At 62.5% G+C, this 17,013-nt stretch overlaps 1 protein-coding gene across 4 annotated transcripts in view; it reads left to right on the top strand.

Annotated features, from left to right (window-relative positions):
- The first annotated feature begins 1,468 nt into the window (after positions 1-1,468).
- CCDC57 (coiled-coil domain containing 57) overlaps positions 1,469-17,013 on the top strand; it is a 116,528-nt gene continuing 100,983 nt past the window's right edge. For 2 of the 4 annotated variants that reach the window (XM_045888227.3, XM_045888228.3), the window contains exon 1: positions 13,722-13,850. The gene's annotated coding sequence lies outside the window, so the exon portion shown is untranslated. Of the gene's footprint in view, positions 2,391-13,721; positions 13,851-17,013 lie in introns of those variants that run through there. The other 2 variants (XM_064582284.1, XM_064582283.1) reach the window with 2 other exon arrangements.

Genomic DNA, 17,013 nt, shown 5'->3' with positions numbered 1-17,013 from the left:
TAGTGCAGAACTCACACAAACAACCTGACTCCTCAGAGCCCTGGCCTTGGCCAGCCCCACATCTTCTTGGCTTCACCCATTTCCAGAACCCCTCCCGCGGCTTCACTCCAGGCTGTAGACCCACTGCCATCCCCAGTGCACTCTGGCCTGCTCCCCATTAGACCTCTGTGCCAGAGGTCCTCGCACCCACCTTGGATCCCGGGTCTCTGGCCTGTCAGGTTCCAGGGCAGGCCATGTCCCCTAGGTTCAGTGTGGTGACCTCCGACTCTAGAGCCTGTGGCCTATCCCAGGTGCTCTGCAGGTTCCCCTTCTGAGGAGACTGGCCAGTTATCTAAGCAGACTTCCAGTCCTTGGAGACCAGCTCCAGGCAGGCGGGGCATGAAGGGGCAATTGCATTCCTTCCTGGACTCTTCCTGCACCAGGAGGCCTGGGAGACACGCCTGGGCACCAAAGAAACAGCCCCATTGTGGCTAGCACCTGGCTTCGTTTGAGACCCAAGGTCCCTGGAGCATAAGGGGGTGGTGGATGGACATAGGAGTGCCATGCCTTCTGGGGGAGGAAGGGCCCCCCAGGCCCCCTTGCTTCCTTTCCCCACTGCCCCTGTTGCGCAAACAGGTACCAGCCTATCGGATGTCTTTGCCTGCCCAGGGCTCAGAAGGCACCACTGGTCAGCGGGCTTGTTCCCTTCCCAGGGCCTGTGCAGGACCCCAGATGCCGCCCCCCCGCCGGGTGCAGAGCTGGGGCTGGAAGGAGGTGGGTCTTGGGCACTGCCCCAGGCATGATCCAGGCCTGTCAAGCCCAGCCTGGGCCCTCCGCCCCACTTCCACTGACCCCGAAGCCCCCCAGGGCATGTCTAGTGCCCTCAGGGCTCTCGGGTGGGCTCACATCTTCTTGCAGAGGCCAGTGGAGCAAAAATGCTGGCTTCATGCATCAGACTGGATGCTGCACTGGGGCAGCCCCAGGTGACGAGGACGGGGCCATGGGCCCTGTGGGCGGCCCTGTGGGCAGCTGCGGGCTTGCCGGTCAGGGCACCCTCCTCTAGAAGGCCCAAAGGGGCCCGGGAGCAGAAGGGGCTGGAGCAGGCCCCGGGCAACCCCCTCCAGCCCTGGACCCTGCCCATCACATGGCCACCTCGTCCCACCCCTCGACTCGCTAAGGCCAAGGCCAGGAGGGGCCTCTGCATCAGCAAGCCCGCTCGCCAGGGAGGGCCCCTCCCACCGCCACCCCGGTGGGCCTGGTGGGGCTGGGGCGGTAGAGACGGGGAGGGATGTGGGAAGGGAGCAAGCTCCGCCCGCGCCGGCCCAGCGCGCTCGGCTTGGCCGAGGGACGTGGGCGACGTGACCGCGCCAAGGGAGGAGCCGCCACCGTATTGCCTGGAGTAGGCGCTCGCCCCGTCTGTTACCGTATAGGCCCGGCGCGCGGGCCGCTGGGGTCGGGGAGCTCCGGAACGGCCCTGGGCGCCAGTGGACGCCCGTGTCGCCGAAGGAGATCCTGCGGCCCCTCCCGCGGCCCCCCAGGGCGGGACCGGCCTCATTTTCTCTCCGCAGGGGCCCGGCCATGTGGGCGCCAGCTCGGGCTGGGAACGTTGACTGAGAACTCGCGTCTGCAGGAAGGCTTCCCCGCACCGCCCATTTCACGGATGGGGCCGGAAGGTCTGTACCTGCCCGGCGGCACTGTGCGGAGTCCCAAGCCTCTCCACTCCTGGCCCACCGGCGGCGCCTCCGATGGGCTGGTTGCTCTGTGAGGCAGTCCTCACCCTACTGGACTCCCAACCTTGGAGTGGCACTGGCCCTTCTCCTTTACGCTGGCCAGGTCACTGCCGGGACCCTCCCTGGAGCAAGTAGGGCCTGGCCCAGGGGACCGCACAGGCCCCCTTTACACACACTCCCTGGCTACTGTCCTGGAGAGCACGAACCCCTCTGTTGCTGGCCCTCCACACTGAGGTTCTAGCTGGAGTCCGGCAGAGCCAGGTTGTCTCCCGAGTGCCAGGCCCTGCCCAAGGTCACAGCAAGTCGCTACAGAGCCTGCCCTGGGACCAGGCCTCCCATGGCCCGGCCCGGGCTCAGCGCACACCACACGCCCCCCGGCAGGAGGCTCCACACCTGCCTGAGCCACCCGTGCCCTCAGAGCCCTTTGGGGCAAGCCTCCTGCCAGAGGGGCCGCTGCCCAATCACACTGCCCACCCACAGAGTGATGGCACGCTCTGCCCCTCACACCCAGTGTGCACTTCGGATGTGCAGCTCAGTGCCTCTGGGCTACCCCTCTGTCCCTCACCTAGATGCCAGGCACCCCCAGTGGCCATGACCTGACTGCTTCCCTTCTGCTCACAGCCTGCCGGCTACTGGCCTCACCCAGCATCCAGGAAGGTACATGGTCAACCCACTTTCCAGGTAAGTAAACTGAGGCCCCGCCTGGTTTCCCATGGGCCAGGGGCCTGGCGGGGGGAGGAGGGGTTGAGACGAGCCAGGGCGTCCAGCCTGATTCAGAGGGAGCCCCCTACCTCTCTGCCCCGGGCCTGGGCTGGGAGCCGTCGCCCGAGGGCGGGTGTGGGACGGCGAGTGTTCGGGCGCGGGAGAAGCGGGAGGAGGTGAGGGAGACAGAGGCCCGCGGGCCAAGACACCACCACCGCCCAGCGCCACGCCGGGAGCGCACGTGCACCCCGCGCCCTCGGGAGGAAGGAGCCCGGCCAGGATACCGTCCGCCGCCGAGCACAGAGCTGTCCACACCCGCGACCCGGCTCGGCTGCCCTGCGCATCCGCCTCCCGGCCGGGGCCCAGCCCCTGAAGGCACAGGGGCGCACGGGGGCCGGGTCCGAGGGCGGGGCCGGGGCGCGGCTGGCTCCCCGGAACCCCTCGGTGGTGGCCGCCGCGGGGATGGGGCGCCCGAGGCCGGGATGGGGAAGGGGCTGGGGGCGAGCCCGCCCCGCCGAGCATCCGCGCCGCGCCTACCTGCCGCCGCTCGGCCGCCGCGCGCCTCTGTCCGCCTGGCTGCCGGGGGAACTCGGAGCTCCGGCCGCTCGCGCCGCACGTCCCCCGCGCGTCACCGCCGCCTGGCGCCGCCCCTGCCCGCCCCGCCCGGACCCCGCGCCGCGCGGGAGGGGCGCCCGGAGCTCCCGACGGCGCCCGAGCTCTCGCGGGGCGGAGGGACCCCAACGCCCACCCTCACCCCCCGCGCGGACCCGGGCCGGGGAGGGAGGGGCGCCCTCCCGCCCGGCCTCTCCCGCCCCCCCCGCGCGCCCGGGCCGGCCCCCAGGTCTCGCCCCCGCCCCGGGGCTGCACGCCCGGCCCCGTGGGGCTCCCACCTCCCCGCTCAGCTCTGGGGCGCTCAGGCCTCCCTCCCCAGGCCCCCCTGGAATCTCGGCCCCGTCCAAGCCTCGGCTCCCTCCGGGCTGGGGAGTGGGCCGGGCCCCCCGCGCGCCGGAGGGATCGTGGACACGGCAGTCAACCTCTCCGAACTTCCGTTTCCCCATGTGGCTCCGCGCCCTGCGAGGCCAGATAAAGGCGGTGCCCTCCCCTCAGGCGCCCAGAACCGGCCGCGGTGGGGTGGCACGCCAGTCCCGGGGCGCTCCCGTCCCCACACCCGCCGCGCTCGCCCCGGGGGAGGGCGGATCCCAGCTGGTCCCAAGTGAGGCGCTTCAAGCCCCATTTCCTCATGTGTCTCATGGAAAGAGCTGGCTCAAGTTTGAGGATGTGCCAGGGAATGTGGCCGTTGGTGGCAGCCGCCCAGCCGGACCACAGGAACACTTTCCACCCAGCCGACTTCGAAATGACGCTCCAAGTCCCCTGGGACTACAGGAGGCTGAGACATTGGCGACTCTGTGCTCGTGGGGTGGGAGGGCAGAGAGCATCAGTGGAGGGTAAAGGGGTACCCCTCCAGGGTAAAGGGGAGTGGGCAGGGTGACAGTATTGGCCTCCTGGCTGAGTCCACCATCCGACTGCCCCTCCTGAGATGCCAAGTCCACCAGGGCCTTCTGCTTTCTCTTTGGGATGCTGAGAGACCACACCCGACGTGTCCCCTGTGAAAAGAGGCCTGGCACTCACAGAGGCTGGGCTGGGTCTGCCCCTACCCCTGCTTGGGGCCTGACCACCCTCACCCCAAAAATGCTAAAGAAATCGCCCTGTAAGAAAAGGGTGAACAGAGCCCAAGTCTCCAGCTCTGGCACACGGTCGGTCCTAGGGCTTCCGGATGAAGGCCTAGATCCTGGGTATCTGTAGGGGCACTTGGGGGGGGGGACGCAGATGCCCACAGGGTCTCACAATCCAGCCCAGCCTCAGGAGTACCCCCCATTTGCCTACACCAGCCGATGTTCAACCCACAGGCTGGAGGTGGGGGTACCCTAGTGTGGGAGGGCATCAGAGGGGGTGGTGAGGCCTCAGGGTGCTTGGGGCAGGGTGCAGCTGCAGAAAGGAATCCCCCCACCTGTGGTGGTACTTCCAACCTCTGGAGGGTGGAGCACCGTCCTCCCCTGCCTCAGGTTATTTAGACACACACCCTGCCCAGCTCAGGCACCTCTTATCCCTCTTACCGCCACCCAGATGCCTCCCATCTTCACGGAACTTGGGGGCTATTGCACCCCACCCTGAAGACTGAAGATTCCTCTTGGGTAGGAGCTGTGCAGCCCTCAGCCCCTGACCCCCAACCCCTGCCCCCACCCCAAGACCGAAGAGCACAGAGTGGCCAACAAGGAAAGGCAGGCGGGGATGGCTGGGGTCTTCCTGCTCTCTCCCAGTCTACCTAAGCCTACAGCTCGGTCTTCTCTGAGCTCTAAGACCTGGGAGGACCCCACACCTCCCCCAGTGATTGGAGGGAGTGCCTGGGATTCAGCCCTTGCGGCCCTAGGAGGGAAGGGACCTTGCAGGTCCAGCTAGGAGAGCTGGGGGCGGTCAGCCAGGGACACCTGGTTCTACAGGAGCCCTGAGGAGGGAGAGGACAGTCCCCCAGACTCAGAGCCCCTCAGGCATGGTCTTCTGTGGGTGTGTGTCCTGGGGCCAGCCTGCCTGTCCACCCAGAGCTGAGGCAGAGGGCAGGCTGGTCCGACACCCGCTTTGCAGCCTCCTCCCCTGCCCCAGTAGAGCATTCCAGGGCAGAGGGCTTTGACTGGGGGTGGGGTGGAAGACCAGAATGGGGGCTGGCAGAGTGATGACTGCTGGTGTGTGGGCAGATGGTTCTTCGTGGGAAGCCAAGTGGCTGACAACCAGAGGAAGACTCTCCCCAGGGCTTCATCCGGACCAGCCCTGCAGGGGAGGGCCAGGAGCCTCTGAGACCGGAAACCCTTGGCCTCACCTCTGAGGCCTCTGCCGGTCCCTTAACAAAGGTGCCCAGCACTGGGAGGGGCTCAGGTGGCCAGGCTCCATCCTGCACACAGCCCCACGCGGCACCTTCAGGCTTGGGCTGAGCCCCCTACCCTGAGCTTCCCCTAGACCCTTCATTCCGCTCAGATGGTGCCCTGTGCATTGCAGGCAGGAGTGGCTGCACTTCTCCAGGAGGGGCAGAGAAGGCCAAGGGCACCCACCGCAGACCCAGCCCCGATGCCCGTTCCCCGCCAGTGGCCCTGGGCCAGCCCCACAGCCCAGGCTGCCCTTTTCTGAACGGAAGGGAGTGGAGGACCTAGAGAGGTGTAGCCATCCTGGCGAGGGAGTGGCTTCACAGGATGGCCCTGTCCTGGGTGAGGGGCACTTCCGGATGACCTGATCTGGCCCTGGCCCTGCCTTCCCCCACGGTTAGCCACACCCCTCCTCTCTGTCTCCTGGACTCCCAATTCCTTGAATGGTTGCAAGTCACAGTTTCGGATCCTGTCAGGCCCCGCAGGGTGCTCCGAGGGGCCTCCAGGGCTGTCCCCAGCACCCCGCCCAGCCAGCTGCAGCCCCCGGGGGATACACTCTGCCTTTCTCAAGAGCTACTGGGTCTGGAGATGGACTCGGAGGAGGGTTGTCTGCTCAGCCCATCGTCTGCGGCTCGTCCCATCTCCATCTTCCCTGTGCATCCAGACAGAGGTGCCAGGCTCTGCCAGGCTCTGCTTCTCTCTCCAGAAATGACCCTGGACACCTGGAGAGACTTTGAGGGCAGTGGCCACAGGGAAGAGGGTGGAGGACAGGCTTCCTGCTCCTACCTGGGGCCAGACCTAGGGCTCCAGGTTGCTGATGGAGCCATGCAGATCTCCCATTCTCGAGTCCTGGGACCTCACCACTGGACTCCAGGCCATGCCACCCACCGGATGGACAGGACCAGGGCCAGGACCGGCCAGGGAAGGTGAAGAAGGCCATACCACGGCCCCTGCCCTCCTTAGGGAGCTGGTGCTCACTCCCTACCACACCTTCACCCACTCCAGGGTGGAGAGGCCACTTTTGCAGATGAGGCCAGCGGGAGCAGGGGACCCTCATCCAGCCAGGGCAGCTGGCCCAAGGCCGGGGGTTTCTTTTTTCTTTTTTTTTTTTTTTAAAGATTTTTATTTATTTATTTAACAGAGAGAACACAAGTAGGCAGAGCGGCAGACAGAGGGAGAGGGAGAAGCAGGCTATCCGCTGAGCAGGGAGCCCCATGTGGGGCTCGATCCCAGGACCCTGAGATCATGACCTGAGCCAAAGGCAGACGCTTAATCATCTGAGCCACCCAGGCGCCCCTAGGCCAGGGGTTTCTAACCACTTTCCTCCCACCCCCTCCCTCCCCCAGGGCCTTTACCTGGGATCTGTTCAGGCTCCCAGAAAAATAAACACATTAGCCGCTTGGCCGGCCAGAGCTGTGAACAGAGGCAGAAAGAGGCTGCAGAGGCCAGATCCCAGCCCAGCCTGGCATGACTCACCTGCAGTCCCCACCAGGGCAGGTGTTGGGCATGGTGGCTGGGTGGTGTCTATTGGGGGGTGGGGCTGGGGATATCTGGACTGGGCGTATCTGGGGGAGGGTGGGGGTTTCTGGGGAGTTGCGGGTGTCTGGAGGGACATTGGAGGTATCTGGGGTTTGGGGTGTCTGGGGGGTTGGGGTATCTGGGGAAGGTTGGGGGTTTCTATGGATGGGGGTGTCTGGGGAGTTGGGGGTGTCTGTGGGTAGGAATCTGCGGGTTGGGGTCATCGCAGGTTGGGGTATCTGTGGGTAGGGCTATGGATTGGGAGTGTCTGTAGGTGGAGGTGTCTGGGGGCTGGGGGTGTCTGGGGTGGGGGTTGGCACGGCTGCCAGAACATTCACACCCCGAGGTCAGTGGGATAGCTGGGCAGATGTGCCGGAGAACCTGATCCAGTTGGGGAGAGGAAGCGGCAGAAAGCAAAGCCAAGTGGAGACTGGCTGGATTCAACCCTGAGACCTCTCCGGACCCCTCTCCTGTGTGGGAAGTGGGGGCGGTGAAGCCCGCCCGACTGCTCTTGGAAGACAAAGGTCCTGCCCTCCCTCCTGCCCCCGCCCCCGCCCCCCAACTCAGCCTTTTGGCCTGGGGGCTGGACAGGGAGCAGCCCCAAGCATTTGGGCTCTCCCTGCCCCCACCTGCCGCCCCTCAGGCCCTGGTCTTGCCCCTCGTATGCTTTTCCTCCCCCTTGCTCCACTACTCCTGCCCTCCACCCCATGGATGGCCACAGGGGCTCTACTACTCTGTCCTTCCCAAGCTGTGGGGCCCTGGGGGTGGGACTGGGGCAGGTTTGGGAGGGGTATGAATTAGGATTACTAGGATTGGGATTGTTACTTGCTTCCCACTGGTGGGAGCCTCTGGCCTCCCTCCTCCCCACAGGGTCCTCCTGGACCTGGGCCCTCCAGGTCCCACCTGCCTTGGTCCCCGTGGTCCCTGTGGTCGCCGTGGTCCCAGCACCAGCAGACAACGCCTCTGCTGCCTGAGGTCCTGCCCTTCCTCCAGGTCCCCCAGGCGCAGAGGCAGTGGCTGTGGAGCGTGACTGGTGCTCTTCTCCCTCGCCTGCCACTGTTTGCCCCGCTCCCTGGCTGATGGAGCTGTTGCGAAGGAGCAGTGGGACATCCAGGCAGGGACCTCAGACACCACCCGTGAAGGGCTGGGGGTGGGGGCCCCTCCTGTGGCCCGGCCTGGCCCTGCGCACCCTCAGCTGCCCGGGAGACTCGAGTCCCAGCAGAAACTGGGGGCCCCAGGACCTCGGCTGGCAGTGGCCTGAGGGTGGCCACCCATGCCTACAACTCTACCTGCCCTTCAGGTAAGGCATGGCACCCATCCCCGGCCAGAGACAGCTCAGAAAGTTGGCTGAGCCTGACACTGCACAGGACCTCACTTCGTTAGGGCACCTTGCCCAGGGGGCTCCTGGCAAATTCATGCTACCCCTGTCAGGCCCCCAGACCTAACCCCCAAATGCAGTGGCCACTTCTCCGGCCCCAGCCTGCAGGGGTGCTCTGCCTGGCTCTCCCCCTGCAGCTCCGAGGGCTCTCCCAGGCCTCCTGACCCCTCTCCTCCTCTGTCCGTGACATCTGGGGTGTGGCCTCATCCACTCTCAGGGCTCTCAAGACCATCCTTGTGCTGGCGACCCCGAGACACACTGGAGCTCAGGCTCCCCAGGACCCCACACCTCTCGGCCCCAGCAGAACTCCCTCTGTGACCCTGCTCAACCCCTCTGAAGCCTTCCGCACATCAGGCTACCCTCCGGTTTCCTCTCCTTTGCTCCAACATCCAGTCCCAGGCAAATCCTGGGCTCCTGTTGCCCGGGGCCATGGCCCCCCAAAGCTGGGAGAGCCTCTGCCTACCCTGGTGCCTGGAACGGTGCCTGGAACAGAGCAGGTGCTCCGTGAATGTAGGTGAGGGAGGGATGCTTGGGAGATGGAGCCCCCACACGCCAGGGGAGCCACCAGCCCTGTCCCTCCCTGGTCTAGTCTCCTCTCTGCCCACGCAGTGCCAGAGGGAACCTCCCAAACCACCCCTGTGGTCCAGCGCCCTGGCTGGGCCTCTGTCCTCTCTTCCTTGGCCATCGCTCAGGTCCAGTCTGCCCAGGTGGGCTGCCTGGTGGCCCAGCTGATGGAGCTCCGTCCACACACTCTGTACCTGACCTTATACTCAACCGGGCTCTGCGTCCCTGCTGAGGTGTGGCACAGGAGCGGGCCCACCCTGTTCCTTGATTTTACTCTCCAAGGATCAAGCTCGGCTTACGTGGGCTGCCCCCTCCATTATAGCCCCCTCAAGTCCCCCTCCTCTCAGTGTGGGGCATTCCAGGCCCAGGGGACAGAGGTAGAGACCTGGGCCCTGCCTGGCACGTGGAGATACCGTGAAGGGTGATACCAGGTAAAAGATGGGCGTCTCAGCCTTCTGCAGGCCAGAGTGGCGGGCAGGAGGGTGGCAGCCAGGCCTTGGCTGGGGGCTGAGCCAGTGGGGCTGGGCTGCGTGCCAAGTGTGAGCGTTCCTACAGCCCACGGGGAAGGGAAGGCCTTGCCCCACCTTCCTGCTCCGACCGCAGTCCCCCCTCCCTGGTGACTCAGCACTGAGAGCTCGGCAGAACCACCTGGGGGTGCTGGGGAGGGGAGGTGGGATGCGGTTGGGGGACTCCGACAGCTGAGCCCAGTCCTGTGCCTCACACAGGGACGCCAGCCCTCAGGTGGGTTTCCACTGGGCGTGCGGGGGCCGGGTCCTGTCCTAGCTGTGTGTGGGCCACGAGAGCCCCTTGGCTGCCCTCACCTCCAAGCCCAGAGAGGTGAACCTCACAGTCTCTGGGATCCACAGTGTGAACCTGCCAGTCCCACGGGGTCCCCCAGCCTCTGGGCACCACCTCATAGGCTACACAGGAAGGTGGACGCCCACTCCCTGGTCAAGACAGCCCTGGGGCCGGGCCTGGTGGGGCACGCCCCTCTTGGTGCCCTCCTGTTGGGCAGCGTGCCCCTCACACCAGCCCTGGGGGGACGTCCGACAGCTCTGTATGTACCTCTGGGCTTTGACCTCTGGTCCCTTTGTCCCTCCAGGAGCACTGCCCTGCCCCCGGGAGTCCCCCCAGCCTGCTGCCCGGTTCAGGTTCTTGGAGGCAGGGACCACATAGCTGGCTGTCCAGGGCCTGGCACACACTGGGGATTGAAGGACATCTCCCACCAGCCCCCCGTCTAGGTACCCTTTTCCCCAGGATCCCACCAGGGGGTTACCCACCCCTTCTGGAGGCATCCTTCCAAGAGGCTCCTGCAGTGGGTGGCAGCCCAGCGTTCCCTGCCCCCAGGACCCACACGCAAATGGGGAAGTTGCTGTGGACCCAACACGGGTGAGGGGTACAGGGCAGGGTATTTCCTAATCCCAGAGGGAAGTGGCTTGCTCAACGCCATGCAGGTTTGTGCCCACACCAGCCCCACCCCCGACTGCTGTGGGGGGGGGGACCCCATGGGAGGCCTACAAGGGGCATCCCACAGCGAGGTCAGCTCCGGGGCCAATGTTGGAGGAAGGAGCTGGAGTCCCGGGCCGTCAGGACGGGACCTCCTTGGGCAGCCCCCTGGTGCTCCCTCCATCTCCCTGGGGTACTGTCCTGGGAGGGAGCGCAGCGTCCAGGCCAGGCTGCCCACCCAGGGGCCACTCTGGCCACCAAGTCAAGCTGTATTACAGGATCCTGGAGCCACAGCCCAAACCCAGCCCTCTGAGCCTCGGCCCTTCCTGGCTTATGCCCTGACAGCAGAGTCAGCCTGCCACCCAGTGTTGAGATCCACTCTGGGCTTTGGCACTGGGGGCACAACAGAAGCAGGACAGCCCCTCTGGCCTCAGTCTCCTCATCTGTAAAGTGGGGAGAGATCCGGAACCACCCGAAGGGTGGCCATCCCCTATGATGCGCCAGGAAGCACGGCCCTCTCACTGGCCCTCCAGGCCTCCTCCAGTGTTGTTACTACCCCAGAACAATTACTGAGCTCCAGCTGCCCCGGGAGCAGTGCAGTCCAATCTTGGCTGTGCTAGTTGCCATTGGGCTGGGCAGGGTCCCTCAACCTCCACGGCTCTGTTTCCACTTCTGTGACAAGGTGACCACAAGGTGGCCTGGGGGACCTGGCCCTGGGGGGCTGTTGGCCAGCGCAGCCCAGGGGAACAGTCTGTAGTGGGCTGACGGGTGGCCCCGAAGAGACAGGTTCCGGTCCTAACCGCCAGCTCTTCGGGATGCGACCTTACTTGGAAATAGGGTCTTTGTGGATGTAACCAGTTCAGATGAGCTCACTCGGGAGCAGGGTCCTAATCCAACATGACTGGCGTCCTTATAAAAAGCACAGCACGTGGAGACACAGGGAGAAGGCCAGGTGCCGACGGAGGCAGACACGGGAGCGACGTGGCCCCAGACCGAGAGACACGGAGGAGTGCGGGTCCACGCTAGAAGCTGGAAGAGGCAGGAAGGGTTCTAGCCAGGGCCTTCAGCAGGAGCAAAGCCCTGCAGCCACCTTGAGTTTGGACTTGTAGCCTCCAAAACTGTTATCTTAAGCACCCCAGTTTGTGGTCATTTGTCCCCACAGCTCCAGGACACCCGGTCAGCGGTCAGCAACAGGGATTGTGGCAGGCTGGACGAAGCTCACAAGCCCTACAACCATAGGGTGAGCAGAGGGCATTCTGAGTGGGGGAGGGGAGGGTGTGAGTCTGGTCTCCCAGGAAGACTGGGAGAATGTGGGGTCTGGCCTGATGGGTGGGGAGACCAGGGGGAGAGAGGTGGGGAGCAGTCAGTGATCAGAGATGCAGGCAGGGAGGCTGTGGAGGGGGTCAGGCTACTTGGGTCACTGAGTGGATGCTGGCCCCAGCGGGGGTCGCCGTGTGTCAGTGCTATCTTTGGTGGGCCCAGGAGGCTGGAGCCCCTGGAGGACAGGGGAGGGCGGGCTCTGGCTAGGTGGTCACTAAATGCTGGTTAGATCAGTGAGGGATGAGGCAGGGGGGGCCTGAGGCGGGTGTGGGCACTGCTGAGAGGGGCATTGGCCAGATGGGGGCAGCGACTTTGGAAGGGCTCTGCAGGCCTGACTCTGGTGGCCAGGATGTCCCTTCATCTGCCCACAGACATGTAGTTGGCTACTGGGCATGGGGTGTGGATAAGCAGCCCCGGGGAAGCTGACTGGCAGACCTCGGAGGGGCCGTGGGGGTTGGCCACGTGTGAGGAGGCTCCCAGTAGGGCCCACTCTGGCTCCCACCATCTTGTTGGCTGTGTGACATGCAAGGGGAGGTGAGGACGGCACCTCTCTGGGCCTGGTACCCCAGAAGCCTTACTGGGATTCTGGGGAGAGGGTCAGAAGTTCTGGGGTTGTTGGGATCCTGAAGGGGCAGGGAAGGTGTGTGTCTCCCCAAAGGGCGGTAGGAGCCGGCCCTTCCCATGAGAAGTAAGGCCGTGCTGTGCCTTGGGGTTATCATAGGTTCAGGGGTGGGGTTGGGCTTAGTGTTGGGGTTACTGTAGAGTCAGGGTTGGGGGCCTAGGATGGCGAGGAACGGAGCTCATTGTTAGGATTTGTTCTCCTGCAAACAGGCAGGTCCTGTAGGCACCTTTGTTTACCCAGACACACCTGGGGCCCCTTCAGGGGCCCTTTCTGACCCTCCAAGCAACAGGGAAGGGAGCATGTTCTCTCATTGTGTTGGAGAAGCAAACGGAGTTCTGGAAAGATATAAGACAGGAGTGGACTAGGATTTGAACCCTGGCTCTCTGACAGCAGGTTACCCAGGTCTGGAGGCAGCAAGGGGGCCCAGGACCTGCAGAATGCAGGTTCAAGGTTATGGGGACCCACTACAGCTCCTCCAGGCCAGCACAGCTATTTTCACCGGTTTCCGTGCAAGATGTGGAACCTCCCATTTTTCATGAGGCTTGAATTACTGACCTGCTTGATATTTAATAACTCCTGGACCCCCTCCAGGAGCTGCCTCCTGAGCAGAGCCTTTCTAACCATTAGCTGGATTGGGACGTGTGTCCATCACTGGCAGGACTCGCCTGGGGATCGGCCTGGGGCAGCCAGCAAGCCATGGGGTGGAGAAAACACAGACAGACAGGAGGGGTGGCACCGAGGGCGGACAGGTGACTGTGTCCCCTGGGCTTGGAGCCCCACCCAGCCTCGGGCCAGGTGCGCCGAGCATGCGGTTCGCCCCGGCTTGCTGCGCCCATCGGGTCCTCTTCAGGCCCGTGGACCCTCAGAGGCTGGCGAAAGCTGTCCCTAAAGCAATGCAGGGGCCTTGGCGGAAAAGTCTGCCGTTGCCTCGTTGCCTCGGTGAGTGAACAGGCTGCCTACAAAGGGGATTTCGTTTTGTTCTGAACTTACAATGGAACAGAAAAACAAAAGCGCACCGTGCAACGGCGCCCAAAAGACCAGCCCCACCCGGCCGGACCGCCCCTTCTCTGCCCCAGTGGGGTCCCCCCGCCGCGTGCCCTCCTCAAGGCCGCGCCTTTCACGGCCCATGCGCGATGCCGGGGGCGTGGAGGTCCAGCCGTCCGCGTGCAGCTGCGGGTGCCCCCAAGGACCCCCGCCCGGGGCAGCTCCGGGCCCCCTCCCACCGCCCCACGTGCATGCCCAGCCCCCCCCCACGCCCTCCTCTAGCAGCCCCGAGCCCTTGCCCTGCTCAGCAGGGTCCGGCCCCCGCCCGCGCAGCCCCCAGCCCCGGCCCGTCGGGGCAGCCAACAGCTTCGCGGCTGCGTGCTGCGTGCGCTCGGGGACCGGCGTCCGGGCGCCCCCGGGCCCAAGCGGGGCGCCTCGGCCTCCTCCGCTCCCCCCGCCCCGCCCCCGACCTCCGCGGACCCTCTCGCGGCGTCGGGTGGGCGCGGGGGCCCGCCCCTCTCCCCTTGGCGCCTGCGCGGGAGGCGCGTCGGAGGAGCCCGGAACCGTGCGCCGGCGCTCGCGTTTCCGGCCGGGGCGCCGCCGCGCTGCACCGGCGCGCCCGGACCGCGGCTGCGGGACGCGGGTCCCTGTGGCAACGCGGCGGGACCGGAGGCTGCTGCCGGCGGGCGCGCGCGGTGAGCCGGGCGCCGGGGCGGCGCGGGAGGCTCGCGTGGAGCGGGGGGTGCCCTCGCTGCCGCCTCTCGGGCCTCCTTACGCGGGTCGGTCTGCTTTCTTGGTGGGCCGGGCCTCCCGGCGCGGGCGTCCCCGCGCCCTCTCCCCCTTCCTCGTGCGGGCGTCCGCCCTCCCCCGGGTGCGGCACCCCGCGCACACCCTCTTGGAGCCGGTGGCCCCGCGGGTGCCCGGTGCCGCCGACAGTGAGGGCCGGTTCAGACCGGGCGGTCTGGTCCCGGGATTTGTGTTTGTTTCAGTTGCCTGAGCCTTGCACAGAAGTTGGGAAAGCAGCGCCGAGATTTCCCCTGTACCTTTTTTTTTTAAAGATTTTATTTGTTTATTTGAGAGAGATTGAGGTAGAGGGAGCACGAGAGGGGGGAGGGTCAGAGGGAGAAGCAGACCCCCCGCCGAGCAGGGAGCCCGACGCGGGACTCGATCCCGGGACTCCGGGATCATGACCTGAGCCAAAGGCAGACGCTTAATGACTGAGCCACCCAGGCGCCCTGAAAATAATCTTTTTTTTTTTTTAAAGATTTTATTTATTTATTTATTTGCGAGAGAGAATGAGAGACAGAGAGCACGAGAGGGGGGAGGGTCAGAGGGAGAAGCAGACTCCCTGCTGAGCAGGGAGCCCGATGCGGGACTCGATCCCGGGACTCCAGGATCATGACCTGAGCCGGAGGCAGTCGCTCAACCGACTGAGCCACCCGGGCGCCCCTCCCCTGTACCTTTTGCCGGGTCGCGTCGACGTGTTCTGCTCCCACGGGTCATTTAGCAAACTGAGGAATTGAGCGCTAGGACAAAACCGGGCTTCATGCCCGCGCCCCAGTTCCCTGCAGGTCCGCTGTGGGGCCTGCGTGGTCCCCCACTCTTCTTTCATCTGGACTTTTAGGAATTAGCTGTTTTGTAGAATGCCCCTTAATTTGGGTGTGTCTGATGTTTCCTCATGATTAATCTCAAGTTACGCATTTTTAAAACATTTTTATTTTAAAGTGATCTCTAATGTGGGGCTGGAACCCACACCTGGACTGAGCCAGCCAGGCGCCCCTCCAAGTTAGGCATTTTTTATTTATTTATTTTTATTTATTTATTTTTAAAAGATTTTATTTATTTGACAGAGAGACACAGCAAGAGAGGGAACACAAGCAGGGGGAGTGGGAGAGGGAGAAGCAGGCTCCCCGCCCAGCAGGGAGACCGATGCGGGACTCAATCCAGGGACCCCAGGATCACAACCCGAGCCAAAGGCAGCCGCCCAATCAACCGAGCCACCCAGGCGTCCCTGCCCCCCCAATTTTTTTAAGTAGGCTCCACACCCAGCATGGGGCTCGAACTCAGCACCCAGAGATCAAGTCACATGCTCTGCTGACTGAGTACCCCAAAAACCTTCCCTTCTCCCCATTTTTCTACTTATTTATTCACGTTGGTATAGATGTTTTTATTTTATTTTTATTCCATCGGTTATAATCCATTGCTGTAATGTATTTTGTTGCTAATTCTCCAGATTTGGGTGTTGGGAGCCCCTTCAGGTTGGCTTCTGTGTCCTCTCAGCGTGCCCCCTGACATTTCTCAGCACCACCCCATGTTCAGGCTCATCTTGTGCTTTCCGTGACCTAGCCTGAATCCATCACTTCTCTAAGGAGCTCTGGTTCCTCTTCGTTTCGAAGGGGGTGTTTAGAAATCAACGTCAGGTTGTAGGTATGCTTACTGCTCCTGCAGTGTCCTTGCTCTGTGGCTTTCTCAGTGGGCTAGGAAACCAGACCTGTCTGTATCTGTATGTGTAGATCTGTGTATATATTAAAAGCTGTGAGTTTAAATTGATACCTCCGATCAGTTACCCCAGGGTTCGTTCTACATTCCTTTTCCTCTTTAAATCTGGTTCCTGTTGTCAATGTATTTACTTACGTGTACAATCCTAGACTACACATGAAGTAATTTCAGAATTGCCAATCCGTATTTCTGTGAAAAACCTATTAGCCAGAATATTTACTTATTTCTAATATTTGCATGCAGTTGTTTTTATCCTTAGAATATATAGTCAATGGGGCACCTGGGTGGCTCAGTTGGTTAAGCGACTGCCTTCGGCTCAGGTCATGATCCTGGAGTCCCGGGATCCAGTCCCACATCGGGCTCTCTGCTCGGCGGGGAGTCTGCTTCTCCCTCTGACCTCCCCCCTCTCAGGTGCTCTCTCTCATTCTCTCTCTCAAATAAATAAATAAAATCTTAAAAAAAAAAAGAATTTATGGTCAAAATATTTCTTACAAGGTTATTTTAGTGCATTTATGTGGGTTTTTTCATTTATGTTAATCATTTGTAATAAAGTTAGGTTCACTTGTTTCTATTCATCTTTCGTTATGAGTCCTTATTGATTTTAAGTTTTGGTATGTGAACCGTGTTGTTCTAAAGGTCAGCAGCTCGTGGGGCACCTGGCTGGCTCAGTTGGAAGACTACAGGTCTTGATTTCAGGGTCATGAGTTCAAGCCCCACCTTGGGTGTAGAGATTACTTAAATAAGTAAATAGGGGCACACGGGTGGCTCAGTTAAGCATCTGCCTTCGGCTCAGGTCATGATCCCTGGGTCCTGGGATGGAGCCCTGCATCGGGCTCCCTGCTCAGTGGGGAGCCTGCCTCTCCCTCTGCTGCTCCCCCTGCTTGTGCACTCTCTCTCTCTCTCCCGCCTCTCTCTCTCTCTGTGAAATAAATAAAATCTTAAAAAAAAAAAAAGTAAATAAACAACCAAAAAATAAGTCAACGGTTTTTAACTATAAGATGATTCAACTTCCCTTCCACTTTATTTCTCATTTACTCACTTAATTTTTTTTTTTAAAGATTTTATTTATTTGAGAGGGAGAGCACAAGCAGGGGGAGCGGCAGGCAGAGGAAGAGGGAGAAGCAGACTCCCTGCTGAGCAAGGAGCCTGATGCGGGACTCGATCCCAGGACGTTGAGATCATGACCTGAGCCAAAGGCAGACACTTAACCGACTGAGCCACCCAGGCGCCCCTACTCACTTAATTTTTATTTGTTTTTTGTTGTTTTTGGCAAAGGAATTTGGCAGGTGTAAATTCTAATAAAGCACCACATACCCCCCACTGTAGTGGTACCCCTTACCCCCAGCGAGTGCCAGTGGT

Source organism: Mirounga angustirostris, unplaced genomic scaffold, assembly GCF_029215605.1.
Source record: "Mirounga angustirostris isolate CCGP_5_RB_7025 unplaced genomic scaffold, mMirAng1.0.hap1 SCAF_17, whole genome shotgun sequence".
In the NCBI taxonomy this organism is placed as follows: domain Eukaryota; kingdom Metazoa; phylum Chordata; class Mammalia; order Carnivora; family Phocidae; genus Mirounga; species Mirounga angustirostris.
The sequence above is the reverse complement of the archived record's forward strand: the minus strand, read 5'-3'. Positions and strand labels throughout refer to the sequence as shown.